The sequence below is a fragment of the Pongo abelii genome, chromosome 2 (genome assembly GCF_028885655.2).
Source record: "Pongo abelii isolate AG06213 chromosome 2, NHGRI_mPonAbe1-v2.0_pri, whole genome shotgun sequence".
Taxonomy (NCBI): Eukaryota; Metazoa; Chordata; class Mammalia; order Primates; family Hominidae; genus Pongo; species Pongo abelii.
This window is the reverse complement of record NC_085928.1, coordinates 184513043-184534546: the sequence shown is the minus strand read 5'-3', so window position 1 is coordinate 184534546 and position 21504 is coordinate 184513043. Positions and strand designations below refer to the sequence as shown.

General features: G+C 36.7%; 1 protein-coding gene across 13 annotated transcripts in view; it reads right to left on the bottom strand.

Annotated features, from left to right (window-relative positions):
- Positions 1-21504, bottom strand: part of NAALADL2 (N-acetylated alpha-linked acidic dipeptidase like 2) — a 1370084-nt gene that overhangs the window by 1251931 nt on the left and 96649 nt on the right. For 11 of the 13 annotated variants that reach the window (XM_063722336.1, XM_063722335.1, XM_063722348.1 and 8 more), the window contains one exon: positions 1425-1493. The gene's annotated coding sequence lies outside the window, so the exon portion shown is untranslated. Of the gene's footprint in view, positions 1-1424; positions 1494-12885; positions 13035-21504 lie in introns of all 13 variants that reach the window. The other 2 variants (XM_063722339.1, XM_063722345.1) reach the window with 1 other exon arrangement.

The following is a 21504-nucleotide window of genomic DNA, read 5'->3' as shown; positions in this document are numbered from 1 at the left end:
ATACATGTTATATTTGAAACATATATAACATATATGTTTCCAATGATTGGAAGACAATATAGAAAATTTGCTATTATTATTGTCTTACATAGTTAATTATTATAGATTATTGGTATTCATAATAGCCTTCACTAATACGATTAGTATCCACAAGGCACTAGAATGTTGTATGTATATTTTTATGAATCTTCAAAACAACTGTAAAAGAGGAATATTATTCTCATTCTACATAGAAAAAAACTGAAGCTCAAACACTTAAGAAACTTCTCCAAGTATACATAAATGTAGCAGTGGCAGAATTTGACCCAAGGACTGTGGATACCAAAGCCAATGTTCCTTCCACCACATCAGCCTTTCAAAATAGATTTCAGGTATCTTCCACTGAATATCAGTAAAACTCAGCATGAAAAAGCTAACCAGTTTTCTATTTCCTGTTATATTAAGTGGAAAATATTAGTATGTGTTACACATTAACCTCAATATGCAATTGATTTCATAAAACACATTAAAACTCTAAGTGGCAAACTACCTTATTAGGATATTAGTTATTAGTAAACTGCTTAAAACATTGCTTTCTGATCACCAAATAATATGGTAGTTAACAGTTGATCTGGAAGCAGTAGCATGGGCTCTCTTAGCCTCCACTACACTCAAGAAGCACATGACTTTTGTCAGTCTGAAACATGCCTTTTAGTAAGGCTACACCTGATTCTAACATTCTAACAACTATATCGAGCTCTTTCTCATGAACCATTTTATTTAAAATGATGTGATGGGTTTAAATAAATAACATTTTTCTAATACAAACAATTATCTGAATAACTTATGTGAGGAATATGTACAAAGTCCACAATATCTGGTAATATATTAGCCATACACTAACCATAGAGTAGCTTGGGGATGTTTTTACAGGGGATGCCTTATATGTCCTACATTAGCAAACAAAAACTTGGTAGTATCAAATAAAGCACCAACAGAAAACTGAATGAACTTATTTGCATTTAAACACAAGAGCAGAGTGAAAAAATTTAGACTGCTATCTCATCAAAAACAAAGAAAGCATATAATGTTTAAAATGCACATACACTATGGAATCCTTTACTATTCAAGGCATGTTTTTAGAAGCAATCCATAGTTAATAAATAAAAATATAGAGAACATATAGCAGTCACTTTATCACATACATTTTATGATTATTTAAAATGCTATAAAATTATTAGATTAATTATTTATTTTAAAAGGAAAATAAGTAAACAACTGCCCCCAAAAGATAAACAACTCAATGAACTTTCCTTTCTGAAACAGAATACTCAGTTGGACATATTGTAAGCATACTTTAAACATTTCCTATACCTAATTATAATTAAAGACTTGGTTGAATCTCTGCCTTTATCCTGGATAAAATATCTAAGATAAAAACCTACCTTGTTTTTAATCGTTTTCTTTATAGAAACTAAATTTCATTTAAATTATCCTTTTCTTCCCTCGGCCTCCTGAAAAACAAAAAAGGAAAAAAAAATGCTTATTTAACAAAGGTGAAATATTCTACCCAAAAGAAAACAAGTCTGTGGCTTTAATTTAATCACCTCTTTTAACTATATTGCAGAATAAGACCATCTAAAAACATCGTGTTTTTTTTTTTTTTTTTTTTTGCTTTGATAATATAAACGAAATCTGGGGACTGATTCAAAGCCTTGAGAGATTACCAGATGGAAAAATAGAGTCACAAATAGGATTTGGGTCCAGGAGGAACTTTTCAGTATATGTGACAACTTTTCAGCATATCAGGAGCTACAATTAAGAAAAGAAAGCTATACCCTACAGCAGTGAGGACATTTATTTGGTCCTCCTCATTTCAGTGAATGATAATGTAAAGTCGTATGAGTTAAATGTAAAATATTAAAGTTAAAAGCACCCTTCCACAACTGTAAATTAACACACATGATAATAATCAATTTAATTCGATCAAACATAAGATTCTTTAATCTATTGGGAAGAGTGGCAAAACTAGAAATATCGGTATTTTTAATGTACTATATTTCATTATTGAAGCTGTGCCAAATATAATCTTTGCCTCTGACTGTAAGCACTATTTTAACATTGCTGTTTAATTACTGCAGTCTTCCAAAATTTTATAATAAATTTATAAATAAATATTATAATTTTATAATAATCATATCAAAAACAGCCAATATGTTTTATAATTTCATTTTTAATAGAGTGATAAGGCTTTGCTCCTGGATGGTTAATGTTTGCACATTGACTACAAAAAAAAACCCAGCAAAATTCCATCTCTTGAATATTCAAGAACATAGTATTTGCTATGGTTTGAATATTTCTCCCCTCCAAAACTCATGTTGAAATTTAATCCCCAGTATGGCGTACTGAGACATGGCGCCTTTAAGAGGTGATTGGGTCATCAGGGCTCCGCCCTTATGAATGGATTAATCCATTCATAAATTCATGGATTAATGGGTTATCATAGAAGTGCATCTGCTGGCTTTATAAGAAGAAAAAGAGAGACCTGGGCTAGCAGGTCCCCTCATGGAATGCCCTGCACAGGCTCAGGACTATCACCAGATGCAGCCCCTTAACTTTGGTCTTCTCAGCCTCCACAACTTTAAGAAATAAATTCCTTCTCTTTAAAAATTACCCAGTTTCAGGTACTCTGTTACAAAAAACAGAAAACAAACTAAGACAGTATCCATTGCCCCACCTTACAGAGATTTATTATTTAATTTAACCAAATTATCTGCACTTTGAACTTAAAAATATATATGTTTTTAAATATTAATTTGAAAATATTCTATCATTAAAATTATCCTCTCAAAACTGGCAGTGATGCTTATATAATTTATATTCTAAAAGAATTTGGTGTAGCTGAAATTCATAAAAGTAAGTAATATCTAGATCCCACCCATTTCATTCCATTTCAACAACATCATGCATGCATTAATTTTTCTTTTCTCTTTTTTTTTTTTTTTTTTGAGACTGAGTTTTGCTCTTGTTGCCCAAGCTGGAGTGCAATGGCGTGATCTCGGCTCACAGCAACCTCCGCCTCTGGGGTTCAGGTAATTCTCCTACCTCAGCCTCCCAAGTAGCCAGTATTACAGGCATGTGCCACCACGCCCGGCTAATTTTTGTATTTTTAGCAGAGATGGGGTTTCACCATGTTAGCCAGGCTGGTTTGAACTCCTGACCTCAGGTGATCTGCCAGCCTTGGCCTCCCAAAGTGCTGGGATTACAGGCATGAGTCACTGCTCCCGGCCAATTTTTATTTTCTAAAGAGTTTTACAGATAGTGAAAAGGAAGCTCAAGTGTTTAAAATGACTGTAATTAGTAATTAAATTACATAAAAATGACTTTACTTAAAAAAAGTCTAGATACTATACCACTATTAATTACAGGTAATCAGGATGATTTTTCCCCATATTTTTTATTCATAAAATCCAGTTACACACCTCTAACTTTTCTCATATATAACATTTGTCACTAGGAAACCTTTTTTTTTTATTTTGGAAAAAATCTTCATTTTGGTGGGTAACTTGAATTATTAATATAAAATAAAATTAAGGCATACAGAGAGAAGGCACTACTAAAAATTAACAATTGGATTGCTTTTCATTAACATTTAACCAATCTGAAAATTCAAATAAATATGAACATTACATTTGTAAAACTAAGGCCAAACTTAGTAATAAAACAATATGATCTCAAGAAATTGTCCTGATCTTAGTATAAATAACACTGTTGACAGAGTTCAATTTCTATAAAATGTTTTGGGTATTTTCACAATTTAGACCCAAAGTATTTTTTTCTTTAAAAGAGACACTGGAAAAAAAAAAAAAAAAAAAAAAAACCACTGTTATGGAATAAATGTTCCCCATCACCGGAACTGTTTGAGTAGAGGCTGGGTTTTGCAGTAAGAGAGGGTCCTGAGAGACTGGCTATGTGACCTGGATGGGGAGGGGATTCCTCCAGTTTGGGGATACTTCTACTCTAATCCCGGTTGTCAATGACATTTGAGTTTTTAAAAGCCAATGATTACCTAAAATTGCTTTTCCCTTACTTCATAAAAAGTAACATTTTAAAACATCATTGCTGAACTTTCAGAGTTAGTGTATGCCATAAAATAAGTAACTGTTTGCCCATGTTCCTCCTAGATTGTGACCTCCCTAAGAATGTTAATTTAGTATCTGACATAGTAAGTTACAATTATTGAATAAACAAATGAGAAAGATTCATTCTATTTATTAAAAAGGATAGATTTGCATATTTGACACCAGGTGATTTTATATCAAGCTATCGGTTCCCAGACTCCAAATAAAATCATTGGCACAGAACTTTGCCATAGGCCAAGGAGTCTACATCTGGCTTGGTCATCCTGCTAAACTATTCGCATTTGATTTTATTTTCTAAGTGATTTCACACAACTTATAACAACTCCATCTCAGCTACTCCAGCTCTTATATATGTCAGATCTGCTCTGTAGTACTAGGAAACCTTCAACAAATGTTTTAAAAACATGTCAGAAAACAGTTCCATTTTCTTTAAAGTTGCATTGTAAATAAAAATACATAAATTTAAAACATGCATTAGCAAGCCAGACGTGGTGGCTCACACCTGTAATCCCAGCACTTTGACAGGCTAAAGCGAGTGAAACATTTGAGCCCAGGCATTGGAGGCCCCCCTGGGCAACATGTTGAAACCCTACCTCTACAAAAAATACACAAATTAGCCGGGCATGGTGCTGCATGACTGTAGTCCCAGCTACTCGGGAGGCTGAGATGGAAGGATCACCTGAGCCCAAAGAGACTGGGGCTGCAGTGAGCTGTGATCGTGCCACTGCACTCTAGCTTGGGCAACAGAGTGAGACCTTGTCTCAAATAATAATAATAATAAAATATATATTAGCAACTTAAATCATATGACAGTTCAATAGTCGTGTTTAAGGTATAGAAGATGGGAGAGTCGACTCAGGTAACTGAAGAAAGGAGGCAATAAAAGTGATAGGAGTCAGTGCCTTTTCCTAAATTAGAAAATTGTTAATAACAATCCAGTGCAGTAAACAGAGCAATTCTATCCTGTTAGCACCGTTCACAGATGATGATATGAAGGTAGGGAAGAACCAAACAACACTTAGCCTTACTTATTGTCACCAGCAAACTGATGAGATTTTTTTTTCTGTTTTTCTGTCTAAGTGTTTTAAAAGACCATATGCTTTTTGTATTTTTGAAGTAATACATACTTTAGAAAATCTAGAAATTGTAGATAAGCATTAGTGAGAACATTTAAATTGTCTATAATTCAATAATGCAGAGACAAAACTATCTGCAGCTTGGTTTATTTTTTTCTAGTTTTTTTTCTGTGCATATGTACATTAATTTGAACCCACTTTATACTGTACTGTGAGTCCAATTCTGCATTCTGTCTTTTCACTTAACACATCAGAAATTCCATACGGTGTGTTATGTACCCTTTAAAAACATAATGTTTAAGAGCTATATAATACTGCATCATACAGTTTCACCAAAATTTATTTAAAGTTCTCCGACTGTATGAATTTAGGCTGTTTCCAATTTTATGTTTACACAGTTCGTAATGAACTAAATGTGGTTTTAACATCTGGCTTCCTTCTTTGGAGAGAACTCTAAAATTAGATGTCTAGATCAGAAGGCAGGAACTTTTTAAAAGCTATTGATACATACTCCAAATTGCTTCCCAAAAAGATTGCATATATTTACACTTCATTCAGCAATTTATAAAGGTGGTTCCTTTTCACCTCTAGCTTTATGCTGCAAGAACATGATGACATCAGTGAGGTACAAATTGGTGAAGCATTTTAATTATTTTGTAATTTACTATTTCAACATTTTGTGAAATGCCTAAGTTGAAAGGCTTCAGAGAACACGTCAAAATATGCTCACGATTATGTTAACTTTTCTTTAATCTGAAGTTTAAAGAGCCATAACTATTCTCACCAAACTATGTCCCAATGTCACTTGACTCAGAACTATTGCTCTAGGAGGATAAAACAAAGACAAAAATATATATAGAAAAATGATATCTTAGGAAGAATGTAGGATTTGGTCATATGGACCTAAGGAATAAAACAGAATACTGAGAAAGGAAAATAACTTTTATGTGTAGAATGTGAATCCTTATTATTAGGATTCACATTATTAGGCCCAAAGAAGCATTGAAATGAGAGAGTAATCATGTCCTGCTCACCACCTTCATCTCTTGAAACTTCTTGCTATTGTCACAAGTAGCTATAAATTAACCTACTAATCCCACACAGGACACTATAATCCACATCCTAGAGCTTAACAATGTATAAGCAATCAATACCTTATATTATTTTAATGTAAATTACTGGTAATCTACCCAGAAACTGCTTCATTCCCCTTAAAAATCTACTTGTCACTGCTGCTAATCAGAGTGTATATGCAAGACAACTTATGTGACAGTGAATGCCACATAGTTGGAACTCATTTATGCTTATTATCATTTCATGATTATGTTACTGCTATTCTCTGGGCCAACATGATCTAGAGAAAACTTATAGAAAGAAAATATACACTTTTGAGTCCCACATTATAAAATTAAGTTTGTGAACCAACAAAAACTAATCAATCTAATGAATAATATAATGCCTTACTCTTCTCTTTGAAAATAGTTAATTTCTACTTAAATACCTTACCTCTTCTCCATCCCCAAATCCAACTAAAATAAGAATTGGGAAATTTCAAAAAAAGTACTACACATGAAGGCAAAGAGAACAGGAAACAAGATACAACATTCAAGAGATCTACATACCTGTAAACCAACCTGGCCAACATACTGAAACCCCATCTCTACAAAAAATTTAAAAATTTGCCAGGTGTGTTGGCACATACCTGTAGTCTCAGCTACTCCAGAGGCTGAGGCGGGAGGATTGCTTGAGCCTAGGAGGTCGAGGCTGTAGTAAGCCAAGATCACTCCACTGCGCTCAAGCATGAACAACAGAGCAAAACTCTGTCTGCAAAAGAAAACAAAAATAAAAACAAACAACAAAAAACACCTGTCACAAGACAGAAAAAGGGTAAAAGAAGTGTAACTGAATTAGCAGAGCACGTGGTACAACATAAGAGTCTGCAGAGGAAGCCAGCAATAAGAAATGTCAGTTTGTATCACAGAACCCCTCGGGAGGTTCAGCAAGTGGCATTACCAGCTATTATGAAAATCAAGGGAAAACTGCAGCAGTTAAGAATAGGACTCCTTGAATGTTTGAATAAGGTCTTCTCCGACTGCAGAACCAGAAGACTGGTCCCTCTTCTCACCTCCTCCAAACAAAAGAGTGGAGGTACATGTCCTAGAAAGGCTGAACCAGAATATCTCAAACTTGGAAATACCAAGTGCAAAGTTAAAACAAGGGAATTAGGTAAAGTTTACATACTGACTTGTGGGAATTTCATACTCTTTCCTGTCCCAGATCTACCTTCAATCAGTTCCTTCGACCCCTTGAGAAAATATCACCAGATAACTAAAAATGGAAAGGCCTTCTCCTCATTATTTCATAGTGAAACCCACCAAAAAACAAATCCTACCTAAGAGGTAGCGTATAGTTATCAACTCTTAGTGTTTCATTCTTAAAATTAGTATTTAACAATTATTAAACACATGAGAAATGCCTCAACATGAAAAAGACCAAAACAAAAAAGCAGAAAAAAAGGAAAACAGGAAGAAACAGAGACAATGCAGAGAGTAAGATTTCAACAAAATATAAATATATAAAATATATAATTTATATAATTAATAAAAGAAAAACAGAATACCATACAATAGGAATAATCACAGAATAAATAGTTCATAAAAATTATGAAAAAATAATAAAAAATAAAACTAATGAACTCATCAGAAACAAAAGGAAATGGGAAATCACAAGATATAGAGAGAATATCAGAGAATCAATACAGGATGGCCAGCATTTTTCCAATAGAAGTTTCAGAAATGAAGACAGAAATCACAAGAAAGAATATCACAATAGTAACAATAACAATAAAACAAAAAAAAAATACCAAGCTGAAAGACCAGTTTGAAAAGGCATATAGATATCCAACAAAGTGATCACAAAATTTTCTGAGTAAAGAAGCACCAACCATCAGCATGGACTCTGATTTGTCAAAAGAAATACCACAAGATAACAAAGGCTTTGAAGTTCTGAGAAGCAGCTGCCTATGTTAAACCAAATGATCAATCACACAGGAGAGTAGAATAAAGACATTTCAGGCATGTAAGAAGTCAAAAAAACTTTCCCAGGCACCCTTTCCTAGGAAGGTACTGGATGCAGGTAACACAGAATCCTAACATAAAAGGGTAAAAGGAAAGTTCCAGGATGACAGTTACCTGGCCTAGAAATGACAGTTAAAATTGATGCAGGAGAATAAAGTGATACAACAGGAACATCATCAGGCCCAAAACAAAAACAAAAAAGTTTAATGTAGCTAAAGGGTTATTTTATGAATTCGACCATTTAAAAAGGTTATTGAGGCAAGGCACAGTGGCTCGTGCCTGTAATCCCAACATTTAGGAGGCCAAGGCACGAGGATCATTTGAGCCCAGGATTTCAAGACCAGCCTGGACAACATGGCAAGACCTTGTCTCTAGAAAAAGTTTTTAAAAAATTAGTCAGGCATGGTGATGCATGCCTGTGGTCCTGGAAACATGGGAGGCTGAGGTGAGAAGATCACTTAAGCCTAGGAGGTCAAGGCTGCAGTGGGCCATGTTCATACCACTGCACTTCAGCCTGGGCAACGGAGCTAGACTCTGTCTCAAATAAACACATAAATAAAAATTAAGGCCAGATGTGGTGGCTCACTTCTGTAATCCCAGCACTTTCAGAGGCTGAGGCAGGCAGATGAGAAGGTCAGGAGATCCAGACCATCCTGGCCAACATGGTGAAACTATCTCTACTAAAAATACAAAAATTAGGTGGGTGTGGTGACACGTGCCTGTAATCCCAGCTACTTGGGAGGCTGAGGCAGGAGAATCGCTGGAACCCTGGAGACGGAGGTTGCAGTGAGTGACCCAAGATTGCACCACTGCACTCCAGCCTGGCAACAGAGTGAGACTCTGTCTAAAAAAAAAAAAAAGAAAGAAAACAAAACAAAATTAAAAGATTATTGATAGCCATTTAATACATCTGTGATGGAACATTTGGGAGCAAACAGTGAAAGATTTAGATTTACTAAAAACTTAACAAAAAAGGAAAGAATTCTAGGACTTTTTTAATGTACAAGAAAGAAAACAAATCATACGTTTTGATTCAAACAATATTCACAGTTATTATAAATATTCACATAGTATATTATATTATAAATGTAAAAACCACTAATTTAACAACCACATATGATTTCTAATTAAAATGAAGGAAAAATATTTGAGATTGCTGGATGTCAGAGCTAGAAAAACAAATTCTCAACCAATAAAACAAGAAGTCAGTGGGTAATATAAACCATTTAAAAATCAAGAAATAACTTTATAAGCATAGAGCTATCAAAAGAAAAAACTGGAAAAGTTGGAAATGGTTGCCTCTTAGAAGAAGGACTGGATTGGGGTGGGAAGAATGAGAGAAGTATTGGAGGGTTGCTGGGGTTTTTGTTTCATTTTAAGCCTTTTTTTTTTTTTTTTTTTTTTTTTTTTTTTTTTTTTTTTTGAGACAGAGTCTCACTCTTGTCACTCAGGCTGGAGTGCTTTGGCATGATCTCAGCTTACTGCAACTTCTGCCCCCTGGGCTCTAGTGATTCTCATGTCTCAGCCACCCAAGTAGCTGGGATTACAGGTGCACGCCACCACGCCCGGCACATTTTTATATTTTTAGTAGAGACAGGGTTTCGTCATGTTGGCCAGGCTGGTCTTGAACTCCTGGCCTCAAGTGATCCACCCACCTAGGCTTTCCAAAGTGCTGGGATTACAGGTGTGAGCCACAGCACCTGGCCAGCCTATGTGACTTTTAAATTATGCTTACATAATACTTCCATAAAATCATGATTATTTTGATTCATTTTACTTTAGTAAAATACACCCTAAAATTTTGTCCTTTTAGAAGGGAAAGTAGGAAAGACTGGGATAGAGTAAATGGGCTGAAGTACAGAGAGGGAGAGGGAAAGAATAAAGGAAAAGCAAAAAAGAAACGATATAGACTACAAAACATCTTAGAAAGCAGTTTTCTTAGAATGCTGTTAATTAAATGTAAAAGAGGTAATCAAAGTAATTTAACCTGATTGCTAATTACTGTCTCTGGAATGAGTTAATTGTTGTACTATATTTGTAAATAAGAAATAAGTATCAGTGAAATATAGCTTAATTACTTAGACTGCATTTCTTCATTCACTCCCCCATTACCACTCCCATTCAGCTGACTTCATCTAGTGCATAGCGCCCACAACTCTCCTCTAGCCAATCATCTTGCCTCTAATCCCAGCTCAAGTTAATTCCTCAGAAGACGATATTATTATAATGGCACTTCCAGCTCAAGAACTTGCAACAGTCCATTGCCTAGGTTTAAAGCTGTACCTGTTTCTCACATCTAATAACTTTCCAGGACAAAGCCTCTGCTCAAGTCACTAATGTCTCCTTCTTGCACTATCAATCTCCCTGACATTACCTGCTAAAGTACCACCTCTATGGTTCATGCTGTTGTGTAATCCCACAAAGTTTTCTATTTACTGCTCAGCTACCCAAATTCTCCCCATCTGTCATAGTCCAGCTCAAGCCATATCACCTCTAAAATGCCCTCTCTGAAAATTCCACAGCACACATATTTAGCCCTTCTCTAATTATTCTCATAATGAGGCAGGAGACCAGCAGGACATCTTTCCCAGTCCCAACAGGATGAAAGAAACTGGCCAGAGCCAGCAAATGGTGCTGAAGGCAATATGTAGTCGCCCTTGCTGTTCATCAGCATAAGACATTCCCATCAGTGCCATGACAGTTTACAAATGAAATGTCAACATCTGTATGTTATCGCCAATTTCCTAGAGATTTCTGAATAACTCGCCCCTTACTTGTATGTAATTAAAAGTGGGTATAAATACTGCCAGCCAATAGCCCATATGCCGCTACTCTGGGTGCACTGCCTGTGGGTTAGCCCTGCTCCACAAGGAGCAGTCATTCTTCTGTACACTGTCACTTCAATAAACCTGCATACTTCCATTGCCAGCTCGCTCTCAAATTCCTTTCTGAGTGAAGCCAAGAACCCTCCAGGGCTAAGCCTCTGTTTTTGGGCTGGTCTGCCCTGCATCATCTAGTGCCCAAATGTGTGGCTCAAGAAGACAAGAGGTGGTGGTGAAGCAGCAAGGTGAAATCAGCAATAGAAGCTGCAGCGATGTAACACACAGGCTGCAATACTAAAGAGCTGCTAACACAGCATAGGTGTAACACTAGCCAAAGACTCATTTCAGAGCCATCATCTTTCAGGATGCTTTCTACTGTCCCCATGTCTAAGAAGGACCTCTATCAGACACAGAAGCTTCTCTCAGTTTAGCAAGAGTTCCATTATTTTCCCCTGCAAATTCCCACCTCCTGTAGCAAAGCGTCCTGAAAGTGGATGATAAGAAATGAGTGGGCCATAGATGACTGCATCCTCCAGTGAATACAGTATGACAAAATATGTATTTTTATGTATGCATAGAAGAAAAAGTGTAAATACAATGAAAATAAGAAAATAATATGCTGCTATGGAAAATTATAAATTTAGGATAGAAAACAAGAAAAGGCCAAGACCGAGAATTCCCTAGGATGCGACTCTTAACCCACAATCCTAGACGGAATGCCAGTGCCAAAAACTCTGGAATATGCAGGGAATGGCCAACAGTATCAAATGCCAAAAAACTCAGAGGACCTGAGTATTGTCCAAGGAGAGTTCCCATACCAAATGCCAAAAATTCTGGAGCATCTGGGGGACAGGCAACAGTGAACCCCAATGGCCGAGTTGGGGTCAGAGAACAATGTGACTCTGGCATCCCAGAGTCAACAATGGCAGAACCTCTCACAACCAAGTGCCCTGCCTTAAATAACTGCACAAATACAGTTAGCAGGGAGCCAAAGCAAAAACTGCAAACAAAACATGTATTTCATGGTGGAAGATAAAATGGTTGGTGGAAAAAACAATGACATTAGGGGAGAAAGGACTGAGAGAATGGGGGACAAGTACATAGTTGGTCAGGTGTGCTTCTGTCCAAGGCACCCAAATGGCAGGGACTTTGAATTGACCACTTAGCCAGAAGATTCATTTCCTGGTTCACCCAATACCCAAGGGGGCACAGAGAGGACACTTACCCATCACCAGGAGATGAAAAACTCACCACTATGGTGCCTTTTAGGCAATTGGAGAGAATTTAAATTACAATGCTTAAAAAGAAAAAAATGTCTCTTTATAGTATCATACTACTTTACAATTAGATGTGTTTTGTAAAAAAGAAGAAAAATGGGGAAAAATTTGTTATTTACAGGCTTTCATGGTCCTCTACTATGATCCTGACATAAAGGAGAATTGTAGAATGTGTCTGACTCATGTTTTTCCCAGGCACCAAGAAGCCATGCCTGATATCTCAGGTGATCCCCTCCTAGCTGCTCCCCCTAGAAGACCCATGCCCTCCTCATAGCCTACTTAGTATTCCAATCCTGAGGTGAGATTCCACCAGTTCTCTAGCAGAGGATTCTACCCTAAGGTCATCAGGCACCCCTCCCCCTTATCCAACTAGCCCCTTCCTCTTGCTGCCCAAGGAAGTAAGCACAACCAGTACTACCAGGAGTGGGGCCCTAAGTAGCCCCCAGAATAGAACCTGAGTCCATTGTGTGAGGTAGGTGACAGAGATGAGGGGACAATCAGAGTACATGTACCTTTTGCTACGTCGGATTTAGCTTTCAGCAAGAAAAAATTGGCCAGTTTTCAGAGGATCCAGGGAAGTTTATAGAGGAGTTTGTTAAGTTGATCATGTCCTTTGACTTAACTTGGCATGACTTGCAAATATTATTGTCAACCTGCTGTACTGTAGAAAAGAAACAAAGGATTATGGGTAGTGCCCATAAATATGCTGACAGAATGGCTGCTCCTAACCAGAGTCCTGCCATTTATCACATGGGTGAAGCTATGATCCCAGATCTAGACCCCCAGTGGGATTATCAGAAGGTATCCCAAGATTTCAAACACAGAAATCACACAGTGACTTGTTTAACAAAAGATATTAAAAAGTGTGTGTTTAAACCAGCTAATTATGACAAGGTTAGAGAAGTATCTCAGGAGAAGAACAAAAATCCCTCTCTGTTTCAGGGCCATTTGATTAAGATACTCAGAAAATATACAAATGCAAACCCAGACTTCCCTGGAAGGGCAAGCTCTCCTGGGTACGTACTGTATCATTCCATTTACCACTGACATTAGGAGGAAGCTACAAAAGGCAGAAATGGGAGCTCAAACCTCTATGAGCCAACCATTAAACATGGCCTTTAGAATTTATAACAATAGGTACAGGGCAAAAGAGGTGGAGGGAACCACAAGAAATAGCCCAAAAGCACAATTATTAATGGCAGCCTTAAGTCACTCCACCAACTCAGGATTACCCACCCCAAGGAAATGTCATGAGATTGATGTCCCAGATGTCCAGACGAGAGCGCCTGACTCAATGGTCCATGGGCCAGAATCAGTGTGTCTTCTGTAAGCAAGATGGCCATTGGAAAAGGGACTGTAATAAGCTTCACGGGGGGCCTGGGCCAATCAAGCCCAAGACTGACAGGGCCTGAGGTCCACCAGGACTGCCACTGAACACCTTATCATCTCCACAGAAGAGCCCTGGGTAACCCTTCATGTGGCAGGTAAAAAAACAAATACTGAATTAAGATATATTCTTATTTAGAAAAAAATAATTATATCTAATTTAGAAGTTATCTAAAGGTTGATTCAAGCTATGAACTTGAAAAAGCTAGTTATGAAACCAAGTAGCAAGGAACCAGTTAAGAAGGGGAGAGAAATGTGAAGAAAGTTATAGATGTGAAGATATATTTCTGTTAAGAAAGGTTATAAATAAAAGAGAATAACTGTGTATGAAAAAAGATCTTGTATGGTAAATTATTGTCCTAAAGTAAAATGACTGGTTATTTAAGGAATAGGTAGTGTAAGACAAGTCAGAAAATCTAAGCATGTTATAAATGGTCTGTGTAAGTTGTGATAAAGTTTGTGAAGGGAAATTTATGAGAAATTTTGTATGTGATTAAGTTGGCTGTCATTAAAAGGGAATTGTTTATAATAATTTTTCTAAAAAATGGTCTTCTATGTTAAAACAAGGTTTTCTTAAGGTATTGAGAAAGCCTGAGATGATAACTCTCTCCTTCAGCTTTTTCAACACCTTCTATAATTTTTTTCTCCTCTGGTTCTTACTGTTGTTATGAGTTGATGCTGAAATATTTTATCTTAGAGGTCTATAAAAGCAATGTTTTCCTCCAGTATAACTTGATTCTATACTCTTGATTTTTCTTAGTGGGTACCCATATGTTTGGCTTTCGGTTTTTGATTCTTATATTGCTTAAAAAGGGTTTTAAGGGCTAGTGGAGGTCCATCAACTTCCATTCTCATCTGGCCTAAAGCATTTAATTTGTTATAAGAAACCTGGAAAACTAATTCAAGACATGATGGAAAACAGGGGGTTGAACATGCCTCACTATGCCCTCTGCTTTAGAATTTAGGTCAGATTCAAAAGGCCCTTCAAAAATATGGAAATAAAATATTGCCCTTTCCTACAAGGGAAAAGAATAGCTTCTCTGTTCAACCAGGAGACTTAGTCCTATTAAAAACTTGGAAAGAAGGATTCCCCTAGGATGAATTCCAACTATGATGGAAGGGCCCTTATCAAGTGTTGTTGGGTACTCCTGCTGCTGTTGGGCTTTGAGGGGTGGTCACTGGCTGGATGCACCTGTCTAAGATTAAATTTGTTTCCTTTGAGTCCCCACAGGCACAGGAGGAGGATATGACAACCTACACCTCTGGAAGACCTCCTCTACCTATTTAACAGAATCAACACTCAGCCAAAAGTGGTAACATAATGCTATGGGTGGGCACAGACACAATTTTTCTCTTCTTCCTGATTATAATAGTTCTTTTCTATTACTTTGGCAAACTGCCTTCTCCTAGGAAACAACTCTTTTGTCCATTTTGAGTGTAGAGGCCGCTCTAAGACCCAACCGGACACCATGTTGCCTCTGTTAATCCTCTTTGCTCTCCCAATTAATTTAATCCAGTGTGAGTGGGAAAAAATTCTGTAGCAAGTATTTCAACAATTATAGTATCAGGAAATCATCATCATGGTTGCTAAATCTGTCATCAACATCCCCAAGATAGAGAATTCCGCCTTCTGTCACATCCAGAAAATCTCATGGCCATCTCCTCAGATCTCCTAATTTTCCACAGTGGTCCCAAAATACCCAGTCCCCTACTTCTTAGGTGGAACTCTCCCCCACTTAAATTCTACTGAACTTCCCCTGCCCCTGTTATCTGGACCTGGAAGACTGGGTACCTGGACCTCCAGTGCACAAATGACACTATCTTTTGCACCCATTGCTGTGTTAATGACATGAAGATGGAAGATTCCTAAGATGCTCTGATCCAACCCTAGTGGCCAAGTTCCCAAGGCCATGAAAAAGGAAATCAGATTCCACTTGTAACTGAAAAACCATATGTGGTGCCTCCTCCCACATCAGAACTTCCAAGGGAAAAACAACTACCTAATCTCAGAAGGTGGTAGTACCACAACTTTGTGGAAAACAAGGGCGGTTTGACAATCCTCATTAGAGCAATGGAAAAATATCTCTATAAACCCAACTTGGCAGCAGAGTATAGATGTCACACCCCACAGGGTCTCAACTTGTGACCCCTCCTGGGGTCACTGCTTACAACCCCATAAGACCCAGGAAAACCAGAAATAAGCAATAGTATTAATTCTGGTGGGAATCAGGGCAAAAGTAGGACTGGAAGCCCCCTGGGGTGGCTTAATCCACCATGAATCAACCCTAAAAAACTTGACTCAAATCCTATAGTCACTGGCCACTAACACAGGTCAGGCATTAAAGGGAATTCAATAGTCCCTAGACTCTTTGGCAAATGTAGTCCTTGACAACAGACTAGCATTCAACTATTTACTAGCTAAACAAGGTGGAGTCTGTGCAGTTATTAATAAGACTTGCTGTAACTATATTACTAACTCTGGACAAGTGGGGATTAATATTAAATATATATATATATATATATATATATATATATATATATATATATATATATACATATAAACAAGCTACCTGGTTACATAGCTATAACCAGGGAATTGACCCCAACTTTCTGGTTGACTATCAAAAGCACCCTCTGAAGTCTTATCTGGCTTTTACCTTTCCTGAGACCTTTGATACGTAACTTTTTACTGTTAATTTTTGTCCCTTGCTTGTTTAACCTCTCACTATAGTTTGTGTCTTCCAAATGGTAAAGTTTCCATATAAAGAAGATGCTGGCATCAGACTTCCAACTCATCCCATCTTCTGACCCAGGAAATAAAGACGTCTTGCCTTTGGGCCCCTTAGATCAGGCATCCAGAGATGTTTACTCTTCCAAAACTAAGCAGAGTCCATGCCCATAAGATCAGGAGGAAACAGTAACAGAAGAGAGACCTCTGCCCTTTGCAAATCCCTTAAACTTAATTAAGGAGGAGTGTATAATCTCTGAGGGGTGAATGAGGTAGATTAGTAGGACTTCTTTCTTGGTCCTGACAGGATAAAATGAAGAAAGCAGCCAGAAGTGGCAAATTGCTTTGAAAGCAATTTCTAGTTTCCCTGATGTGTATCAGCATAAGACACTCCCACCAGCACCATGACAGTTTACAAATGCCATGGCAACACCTGGAAATTGCTGTTGCTTTTCTAGAGAATTCTGAATAACCCATCCCTTAATTTGCACAGAATTAAAAATGGGTGTAAATATTGTTGGCCAACAGCCTATACACAGCCTATACTTTGGGCACACTGCCTATGGGTTAGGCCTGCTCTGCAAGAAGTAGTCACTCTGCTGTACACTGCTGCTTCAATGGACATGCTTTCTTCCACCACTGACTCACTCTTGAATTGTTTCCTGAGTGAAGCCAAGAATCCTCCCAGACTAAGCCCCAGTTTTGGTGCTCATCTGCCCTGCCTCATCAGCAGTGTCTTTATCTCACAATCAGCAAATATTAAATACTTAAATATGTCCCTAATCATTGCCTATTTTATTTTTTACTGCCTATTTTGTTTTCCTATAGTGGGAAAGAGTTGTGTAGGAAGAAACATATTGAATTCTACATTTCACAATGATAAAAATCATAAATGGAGCCAAGTTAAAGCTTTTTGATTAACTGCTTTTAAAAAAAATGTTTCATAGCATCTAGTGTATTTTCGTGCACATACTACACACTTAGAATATATTGAATGACTGATTAACCCACTTTCAATTTATTAAGTAAATATGTTGTACTTGTAAAGCTATCAAATTCCTTGACTATTAACCTTCATGTTATTTAACCATCACCTTTCATCTTTCTGACACCTGTGCTTTTAGCACATATCAAGCTATGTTGTCACACATTCCAATTTTCTAATTTAGAAGAACGTAAATTGGAATGTAAAAATTTTTAAAAACATCATTCAGATATATGGCAATCAAAAAAAATCTGTTAACAGAATTTGTGAGAAAATTCTCTTGATAATTCATATCTCACTTCATTCCCAATTAAAATTAAATTGAATGTGAAGTGTGGCATAATAGGTATTGAGAGAAAGGGGCTTCAGAAAAGGTTTCTTGGAAATTAATGTTACCTGAATTTTAATATTTCAGGGATAAATATTCAGTTTAAGAGTTTGGAGTTAAAGAAGAGCAACATGGTAAGAGGAAATAATGTGAGAAAAGCTCTGTTTCTACTGGATGCAAAACCTTACTTCCAGTAGATCTAATATGTTCCAAACAGGAACTGTGCCATCCCTATTTAGAGGAGCATTTTAATTCTCCCCTTCTACCTCCATATGGCAAAAGGTACATAGTTGGGCAGTAGCTATTAAGATAAGAAAATCCTACTGAATCTTACACAGATAAATTAAAAATGCCTATCATTAGGAAAACTCACATGTAAAGTTCTTAGTCTCCAAGGCAACAGGTTGTCAAGAGTCACATTGTATTACTGGGAAAATGCTTTGTCCTAATGCAAATCAACTGCTTTTGTCTCAGTTTCCTTTAATAGCTTTATTAAAGGAAAACAGAAATCAAATAGGGCATGTTAGCATGAATGAAGTGAGGTAAATTTAGGCCCCATTGTAGAGACAATAAAAAACTATTAAAGTTTTTCTTGTCAACAAGCCAGCTGCTAATGTAGTGTGTAAAATTCATAAGAAGTCTTCCGGCTAGTAGTATAGTTGACTATTATAGTCTTCATAAAACAATTTTGTTTTATCCCACTTGCTTTGAAAGTTTTTTAACAATTACCTTTAGTAACTTAAAGAGAAAACTTGGCACAGAGAATTTGTTAAAATGTACATCAAGGCTGCCTGCCAAAGTAATATTATAGAACAGGTGCTGTCAGAATGAGGAGGTGGAAGCAAAAGAAGGAAACCAACAGAGAGAATAAGCACAGGAAATGACCCCAAAACTAGGAAGTCTCTGCTGCATACTGTTACCACCACCTGGCCCAACCAGAGGCTAGCCAGAAGCCAGCCCTTGACTGACGCCCAGCTCACAGGTGTTTACACATCCTACTGGCAGACCTGGCCTCATCTGCTTTTTTTTCCCCCTCTTACTAGAATAAATTCTATTTTGTGAACTTTTGGTTCAACACTTCCCAGTTCTATTACTTGTTTCTGCCACTTTTGTACTCCTCCATTAGGCTTTTTAATATTTGACCATTCTTACCCTGTATTTTAACTGATAGCAAGATAGATAAATGCTCATTATTTCAAAACATCGGGCAGCTTTTTTTTTTTTTTTTTCCAGAACTTCCTACTTCTCTCTTGGCAAAATGTTACAGTTACCCTGTGGACAACAGGGCAATCATCAGTTACTCTGAGGTTGACAGATGCTCTATGTTTCGTTTCTTGGCATCTTTGTTCATGTTTTCTTTATTGCTTGAATATTCTATATAGCCAGGTTTTTAATTTTTTAAAGAATTTTCATTTTGGAAAACAATGCTTTAAGTGACCTATCAAAATTATTGGATTTATTGAAACTATTAGTTTGTGATCCTTAGATCAATTTAAAAAATGACAGCTGATTTACTACTCTGTGCCTTGGATGAGTATTCACGGTCCTTTCAGAACTTGATGTGGCCACAACAAAAATAAATTCACAGAAATGTTCTACTGCTTTCACAGACAAATCTGTAAGTAAGGTGACCATAAGATAGCACATTTTAAATAAATAACCCTAGAAAGGCAGGTCATAGGTAATTCTCCAGAATGAAGAACTTTACAAAGGCAAGAAAGACAGAATCCACATTGGGTTAAACAAAACCAAAAGTGTCCACACTATAAAATGATATATACTATTAAAATAAAGAATTTTGTGATTTGTGAATTATAGTACCATAATTTTTAAAGGCTCCTCATTAAACAATTTATTATGAAACAAACCAAATGTATCTCCTTGGTATATTATCTTATAATATATGATTAATTTAATGATAGTTATCTTTCATGTCTCTGTGTGTAAAAGAAAGCTTTTGTAATGTATTTGAGTATATATTTTCCAGAGTTAAATAAATATTGGACATACTGGTTATTGCTTTTGCTGAAAATTATTTTCTTTAGTTTTATTCAATTCTTTAGTTTGTTTACATAGATTTTACTGACACATATTATCAAATTGTTTATTTGAAAAATTGCATTTTATGTTGATTTTCTTTGATGAAGACTGCAAACAAAAAGGTATGTAAGACAGATCTCAATAAATTTAGAAGTTTGTTTTGCCAAGGTTAAGGACATGACTGTGAAACAACCTCAAAAGGTCATGAGCCCAAGGTAGTCAGGCTCCAGCTTGGTTTTATACATTTTAGGGAGACATAAGGCATCAATCAATATACCTAAGATGTACATTGGTGCAGTCCATAAAGGCAGGACAACTCAAAATGGGCCCTTCCACGTCAAAGATGGATTCAAAGATTTCCTGATTGGTAATTGGTTGAAAGAGTTTATCCAAAGACCTGGAATCAATAGAAGGGAAGGTCTGGATTAAGATAAGGGGTTATAGAGACCAAGGTTTTTATTATGCAGATGAAGCCTCCAGGTAGCAGGCTTCAGAGAGAATAGATTGTAAATGTTTCTTATCCAACTTAAAAAAATGCCAGAATCTTAGTTAATTCTCTCCTGGTTCAGGAAAGACACCTGGAAAGGGAAGGTCTTTTTTCTTTTCCCCTTCTGTCCCATTAGGGACAGCTTTGCAGAGTCATTTCAAAATATGTCAAGTAAATTTATTTTGGGTAAAATACTTCGATTTCTTTTAGGACCAGCTGTCATGTTGGTATCTTATTGCTACAAAGAGTCTGCATTGTCAGTCTCGCGGTCTCTGCTTGAATGTTAAATGCTTGCCAGCTGTGCCTAAATTCCAAAAGCTGGATAATATAATGAGGTAGGTCCAACCTCCACTTCCCATCCTGGCTGGAACTAATTTTTACGGTTAACTTAGGAACGCCGTGGGCCAACAGGAGGGGTCCATTCAATTGGCTGAGGACTTAGAATTTTATTTTTGGTTTACAAGACTGTCATTGTGAATCTAAAAGTAAAAAGGAGATGTGGAAAGGAATTTTGCCACTTGTGACAATTGATCAGTGATAAAAAGAGTATATAGTTATAAATAGTTGACCTTTGAGGGAGCCTCTGCTGGGGCAACCTATCCATTTTCTAGATGTCTACATTTAATTTTATCATTCCACACTATAAATACTAAGAGCTTCTATGTGTAAAGTGCGCAATAGATCCTGGGGAATCAAGGAAATTAGACCAGGTTCTTGCTCACAAAGCTCTTATATTCTAGAAAATATATTCCATTTATACAGCTGTGAAAGAGGAAGAATAGCCTGCTTTCCTAGTTATTAAACATGGTTAGCTGGCTCTGTGAGAATATCACCAGCCTGACTTTGTACAATATTATATGAATCTTTCCAGTTTAACTGCCACTGTACATGATTATATCTGAATTCTTAAATATGGCTTATGAGGACATTCACAATCTGTCCCTTTCTTCAAAATTTAATTATTCTTCCACATTCTACTGCCACATCACTCCCTGAGTAGCCATACCTAGCCTGGCTTAGGTGCCCACATCATTTCTCGTATTGTATTCCATGCTATCGCTATTGTTCCACTTATCACACTATGTTGTACTTGTATGTTTTCCTGACTCTCACTAGACTTTAAACTCTTCAAGAGTAGGTACATATTCTTCACAATCACGTCTTCAATGTAAACTAC